Source organism: Eptatretus burgeri, chromosome 5 (genome assembly GCF_056783735.1).
Source record: "Eptatretus burgeri isolate ZD-2024b chromosome 5, Ebu_testis_v1, whole genome shotgun sequence".
Taxonomy (NCBI): Eukaryota; Metazoa; Chordata; class Myxini; order Myxiniformes; family Myxinidae; genus Eptatretus; species Eptatretus burgeri.
This window is the reverse complement of record NC_140965.1, coordinates 100,766,490-100,773,989: the sequence shown is the minus strand read 5'-3', so window position 1 is coordinate 100,773,989 and position 7,500 is coordinate 100,766,490.

The window sequence follows — 7,500 nt, the reverse complement described above, 5'->3', positions numbered from 1 at the left end:
GCTGGTTGTATACTCAGGGTGTGTCTGGGAAGATTTTAGGTGGTTAAACGATGTTCATTGCCTCGTTTGTTTCGGCTTGATGCAAATCATCTATGTAAATGTGTATTATGTTGCGCCGTTCCTGGTGAGATGGGTATTACAAGTCAATATGTTATAAAATACGTCCATTTAATTATCTGCATGAATACCAGAGACATTGGTAATTATCATGATCCCTGAAATGCTTGTTTGATTGACTTGTATACACTCCTGCACCGCTGAACATAATGGGCGTAAAAAACTCCAGATTGTGCTCAAGGTGTGTAGCAGAGGTTTTCGAGAGTTGAGACTCTTATAGTGGGGCAACTTAGCTAAATATAGCATAACAATTGTGCATTTTGTGAGGAAAGCACCAAATTTGGCACACTAGTAGCCTATCATATTATGAACAGATTTGGATATTGGGTCATCTCAAATTCAGCCGCTGATGGCTGTGGCAGCCATTACTCCACTGCCATCAAAAAATTTGAGATGGCCCAATATCCAAATCTGTTCATAATATGATAGGCTACTAGTGTGCCAAATTTGGTGCTTTCCTCACAAAATGCACAATTGTTATGCTAAGTTGCCCCACTATTACACCCAAATTTTTTTTTAACATTAAAAGTGTGGGTATTATTATAATAGTCGACTATGCTCTGCACACAAGAAAAATTTGAAGTAGACTCAGGGATTACCCAGAGAATTTGTGGGAGTGGGTGATGGGAAAATAGAGGAATGAATTCATTGATAGAGGCAGGAGTGATTAATGAGGAGGTGGATGAAAAAGTATGGGGAAGTGTATTAATGGGTAGAGGGGTGAGACAGTAAAGGGATAGAGAGCAGTAGGCAAAGGAGTTGCCTACTTCCCGAGAGGAAGTAGGTGAATGGGTAGAAAAGGTGGTGAGAGAAGGAAAATACAGTGAGTGGGAGTAGATGAAGAGGTCAAGGGAAGTGTGTGATTGGGGTGAGTGGAAGTATGTGAAGGACTGAAGGTGTAAAGAATGTAGTGGGATAAGGATTACAAGTGAGAGTGAATGAGGGCGTTGAGAGAATTAGATGCAAGTTGCATGATTGCGTGTGAACGGATAAACGTCGTAACTGCAGAAAGTATAACGCTGAATTATACCTCATTTAAGAGCTCTTGAATCTGGACAGTGCATGTGGAGGTCTGCAAAAATCGATATTCATGGCATTTCGAGTTGAATGCATTTTTGTGCCTTGGTTGCACACACAGGTGGTGTATATATATAGGTTCAGAGTCACTGGTTCATACATCTACCAGAGGCAAAAAATAATATAACCTCAAACTACTCGGTCAATTCCATCTAACGTATAATTATCTTTTCGTCCATTTACTTCACCGAGAAACCTCAGCAGTCTTAACAGTTAGTGACTATTATATTGGCTCATCCCCTGTGTAGCAGCAACTGAGGTTTTGCAATCACGTGTGTGTGTGTGTGTGTGTGTGTGTGTGTGTGTGTGTGTGTGTGTGTGTGTGTGTGTGTGTGTGTGTGTGTGTGTGTGTGTGTGTGTGTGTGTGTGTGTGTGTGTGTGTGTGTGTGTGTGTGTTTGTGTGCGTATGTGTGTGTGTCTATCTGTCTGTCTGTCTGTCCAGGGTGTAACTTTTTTGCCATTTGAACTGTTGTCATCAAATTTTCAACAAAGCTTTATTATGAGAATTTGGTGAAAACAAAGTTATAATTTGGTCAAAAGGTCAAACGTCAACATCACATAAAATCATCAATTTTCATCCAATTGACCTGATGTTTTAAGAATTTACATATTGGGTCACTGAATTGGTTCACCAATCAAAAGCCAGAAGTTGATTGTTTTTTTGTTTTTGTTTTTTTTAGATCAAAAGGTCAAAGGTCAAGGTTGCGTAAAATCTTACGGAAGAAGAAGAAGTCCAAAGACAAAGCGGATGAGGACAGACTTTGCATTTTTGGATGCTTTCTTGTTTAGACCTGGGATTGGGAGGGGGTAGGTGGTTGAGGACTTGAAGAAGAAAGGGGCTGATGTGGACCCAGGGTTAAGGACTTCAAGAAGAAAAGGGGAATGGAGAACTGAGAGTTGGATTGTGGGGGTGGGGGGGCAGGGAGGGGACAGAATTGAGAAAGATTGTTGAGGCTTTTGGGAGGACTTGGGGTTGGGATGGGATTGCAGACTTGGGATTTGCAGTGGGGGTGGGGGGGAAATGTGAGGACTTGAAGAAATGGAAAGGAGTGGCCAGAGAGTTGGGGTGGGGGTCAGAGAGGGGAGAGAGAGAGAGCTGCGAGAGTAGTTTTGAGGACTTGAGGTGGAGGGGGTTTGAAGACTTGGGGTTGAGGACTTTGGGCTGGGAAGGGGAGGGGGTTGAGGACTTGGAAAAGAAAAGAGTTGAGGACTTGAAATCACATTCTACATTACATGGAATTTACACGGGTCCCTGCTATTATGCTGTCAAATGACATTCCGAGCAAACTCCCTTAATATACTCCTCACTTTATTGGGAATGAATTCCCTTACAACAGCTTGGTGGAACTGGGTTATCTACTCATATAGGAATGTATGTATGTGTGTATGTATACATATATATATATATATTTTTTTTTTTTACATTGTTTTAAGGAAGAAGGCACTTCCAACCAAAAGTAAAGACTAAATCGACTCCGCTAATTTGAGCAAAAAAGCAAGATCAGACCTGGTCTCAGGCAGCGTTTCACCAGATTCACATACCGGCTTCTTCAGGCACAATAGACCCCGAGCCTCACCACGTGTCCGGTTTTTATTTCGATGCAACCACTCTTTCCGGTCACATGCTAGTGCTCGAGCTCAAATGGGGGAGTGTTTTTTTGGTTTACGAAAAAATATTTTCACGAAAAAAATAAGTGATCACTATATTCGTTATTGGTGTGTGTCTGTCTGTCTGTCTGTCTATCTGTCTGTCTGTCTGTCCCGAGCATAGCTCCGTGGGTTTTGATCCGATCCTGATAAAATTTTGGTGGGATGTTTATATCATGATGTAGTTGTGTTTTCCTGAGAATGGGTGTGGTGCGCCCATTATGGGCGGAGCCACGCCCAAAAAAACATGTGTTTTTAGGGGTAGCCGATTTCAATTTGCATCTTCTCCGAGGGGGTTTGTCGAATCTGACAGGGGTTTCAGTATTTAGTTAGCCCAATGGCACCTGGATAGCCCCACGGAGCTCGATTTTTCATTTTCATCCCAAGGTCAAGGTCACAAGGTCACAAACTTAGAAAATTGCGAATTTTGACATAAAAATCATACAACCGCCCAAACTTTGAGAGCTGGGATGACAATATTTTTATGCATAATCTTGAGGTCATTCCCCACCTAAAGTCTTGAAACCATTTTCCTCTATCTCTCGAACAACTTGCCCGTGGCGCCCCCATCAAGTTTGTTTTTACGCTGATTTCATCAAAGTCTGGATAATCCGAGGAGTGCAAAATGCCATATAGTCGATATGACGTTATATTGTTCCTGGAATGTTCCAGAGGAAGTTTTGCACTAAAGGTCAAAATCCTTGACCTTTGACCTTTAAAGTTCACAAAGGTCAAATTTTCAAAGTTGTGGGAATCGAACCGGGTTTTCGACCTTCTTCGACGAACTAACTCCAATAAGCTATAGCACGTATCCTGTTTCCTTATTTTAATGTCCACATCATTGTTTGTGACCTTTAAAGGTTATGCAAAGGTCAAATTTTGGAAGTTGTTGAACGAAACCAGGTTTTCGACATTTTGCAGCTAATAACCCGTCACTCGTACCACATCATGTTGATCATTTTTATAACTTGGTCAAACATTATCACATTGTCTCATCCTTGATTTCTGAAGTAATCTACATCGTCAAATACCGCTCGTGAACCATTGTCGTCCTCAGACTTGTATCTTCTTCTTCTTCTTCTTCCCGTGAGGGGTCGCCACAGCGGATCATCCGAATGATCCGCATAGTGATTTGGCACATGTTTTATGCCGGATGCCCTTCCTGACGCAACCCTTGTCGCCTCTTACAACACAGGGATATGGTACACCTATTTTAACCGGGGTATACACCGGCCCAGTACACTGGTACTCACTTTGCCGACCTCGGAAGGATGACAGGCTGAGTCAACCCCCTGGTGTATTAATTCAGTAGCCCAACGGGGCTTGAACTCAGGACCTTTTGGATCCCAAGCCGCTGTCCTAACCGCTGTGCCAACACCAGGCATGTCTTCAGACTTGTATATTATTAATATTATTTTATTTTGCAAAAGCAAAATAAATGTCAATTCACATCATTGAAGGGGTGCTCTGCTCTCTTTTGCTTTTTATGTCCACGTGATCTGGTGTTATATGTGTGTGGGTGAGTAGGTGTGTGCACGCCTGTTGTTTTTGTGTTTCTGGGGCATGAACATGGCTGGTTTCATTTCTGGGTTGGACATGATGAGGTTGGTTGTGTGAGTGTTAGAGTTCTCGTTGGGTGTTGATCACATGTGGATGTGGTGTTTGGGATTGAGTGTTGTTTGTTGCTCACCTTATCCAGCCGTTTCCACCATATAGTTTTCGCCATTTGTATCAGAGGTGGGTATTGTGTGGGTATGTCCACTATCCAGGCACGCGGGAAGGGGGATGCTGAGGGCGCTGCAGCACCCCCTAGCTGCGGGCAGGAGGAGCACAGCACCTCCTACCTGCAAAAAAAGTCATTAAAACGATATAATAAATAATTTTGCTTTTGGGAAGAAAATATAAGTTAACAAAATTTGGTTGTTAGTTTTTAGTGATCACAGACATGGAGATCTTGCTACGGGTTTGGGGTTCACAATGACTCTAACACCATCGCTAAAATTGACAGCACCTTAGGTCTGTATAGATAGACAGCACCCACTAAAATAGACAGCACCCACTCAAAATACCTTCCCGTGTGCCTACCACCATCTCCCCAGTTGGACCACCCTCCCGGCTCTTCATGTGCCATGCTTCCAAGACCAACCAGTGTTGTTTGTTGGATGTGGTGTCGAGGACACGGGCCCCATCAAAGTCTAATTTGTGGCCAGATTGCAGGCAATGATGTGCTATGGCTGACTGGGTCACCTTTCCAAGCCTAATTTCTCTATCATGTTCATCTAGCCTTTGTTTTAAATTTCTTCCAGTTTCACCAATGTCGAATGGGTTTCAATCTTTGCAGGATGAATGATAAACTACTCCAGATTTATCACCAGTTGGTATTGGATCCTCTAGTTTTGAAATTACATTACGGATTGTGCGTAGAGGCTTGTAGGCTACGCCAATCCATGCACCACGTACTATCCAGCCAATCCTTTCAGAAAGGCCCAGGTAGTATGGCAGTTCACAGTGCCCTCATGTGTCTGGCTCCTTCAGTTCTGTCGGTTTTGGTTCTTTCAAGGTGGGAAGTATCCCCTTGCTACACCTATTTTTGAACAGGACTCCTCTAACTAATGTGATTTAGTTGCCTCGGCTTTGGATGATGACACTGTCCATGCCAGAGCTGCTAAGGTCCGACCGACACTACGTTTGTGGGAGATTTGGTTGCAGGAGTTAAAATCCAGTAATCTGCTGTGTGGGTTGGTTTCCTGTAAACTGAGGTCTTCACGGAGCCATGAGGCTTACGGTGAACCTCAACATCTAAAAAGGCCAATTTGCTTTCTTTTTCAATTTTGATTGTGAAGTTAATGCTGGGGAATACTCGGCCAAGTTGTCCCAGTTGGTGGTCTTGAAATGTCTGTATGCACAATGGTGAATATGTCATCGATATATCTATTCCAGTACCATGGGAGCCAATTATTATGAGACTCAAATATCCTTTGTTCGAGCTCCTCCATCACCAAATTAGCCAAAACAGCAGTGACCGGTGAACCCATATTTGTGCCACGTATTTGTCGGTTATGTGCATTGTCATAGATGAAGGTCGTGCTGTTCAGACATCTCCAGCAAGCTCGCAATATCCTCAGGTGTTCGTTTTCTGTTTTGAGAAGTCATTTTCCAATCGTTTGAATGTTTCAACTGGTCGAGTGTGACGCTCACCACTAGATCGACTGGGATGTTGTTAAAAGAGGAACCACATAAAAAGATACCATTGTCTCATCATCTTTGATTCTAACCTCTTTTATCCTTTCAACAAATTCACCACTATCAGAAACCGTTTTATCAGTCCTTCCTGCAAGTCTGCCAATGATACGTACTAGAAAGCCCAACGATCGGTAAGATGGTGCATTGACGAAGGACATGATGGGTCTCAGAGGGACATTGCCTTTGTGGATCTTGGGAAGACCATTCAGTCCGTGAGCTGAACCGTTGCCGCAGTAAAGTCAATTGCAGTCCTGGTTACCCAGCCTGCCTACCCATTTTACCATGGACAATCGTGTGTTCAAGGACCGTTGTTGCTTTGGAGTTGGGTCATCAGGTAATTTTTGATAAGTTTTACCATCCTCCAGTGGTGATATGATTTTACCAATGGTAAGACTCCTTCTCCATTGATGCCACTGCCCTGCCCTTGTCTGCTGGTGCAAAGATCAAATCACCAAATGATACCGAGAGGTTACATTTAGGTTTACTCGTGTGTATATAGGCTCCGATGGTCTGAGCCACATGGTTCGTGATCGTGGTTTTCTCCTCCACCGGTAAATTGCTGATGGCAGACTCCACACTCGCAATGATCCGGGCCACAGGTATGAATTCAGGGGTTATGCTGAAATTTAACCCTTTTCTTAAAACCGACATTTCATTGTCTGACAACGTTTTGTTGGATAAATTTACAACCCATTTTTGGTGCAATTAGGCTTGGAAAGGTGACCCAGTCAGCCATAGCACGTCATTGCCTGAAATCTGGCCACAAATTTGACTTTGATGGGACCCGTGTCCTCGACAAGACATCTAACAAATGACACAGGTATATTTTGGAAGCGTGGCACGTGAAGAGCCAGGAGGGTGGTCTAACTGGGGAGATAGTGAACATACCCACAAAATACCCACCTCTGATGCAAATGGGAAGAACTGTATGGTGCAAATAGCTGGATAAGGTGAGCAACAAACAACACTCAATCCCAAACAACACATCCACATTTGAACAACACCCAAAGAGAACCCCAACACTTGCACAACCAAAACCTCATCACGCCCAACCCAGACACGAAACCAGCTGTATTCGTGCCCCGGTTCGTTTTAAGTGTCGTGTCCTCCATTGGCAACAATTGGTTAAACTTTTGGTGTAAACTGGGCATTGGAGGACAAATTGGTTAATGAGGCTTCTGGAATGTGTGGGAAAATGAAGGTAAGCTCACCTTTATCATGTCAATTGCTTCATGGAGTGGAGCTATTTCCTCCAGAACAACTTTGGGTAATTAAGGTAATAAAAGGAAGAGATGCCCTGGTTTTACTCTCATTCATGAGAGCTGCTCTTCCATCCACAACAGCCATTGGGTATTAAAATACATCAACGGATTCTGAGAAAATGGCTACCGCAGACTTGTCAAAACAAAGAGCATT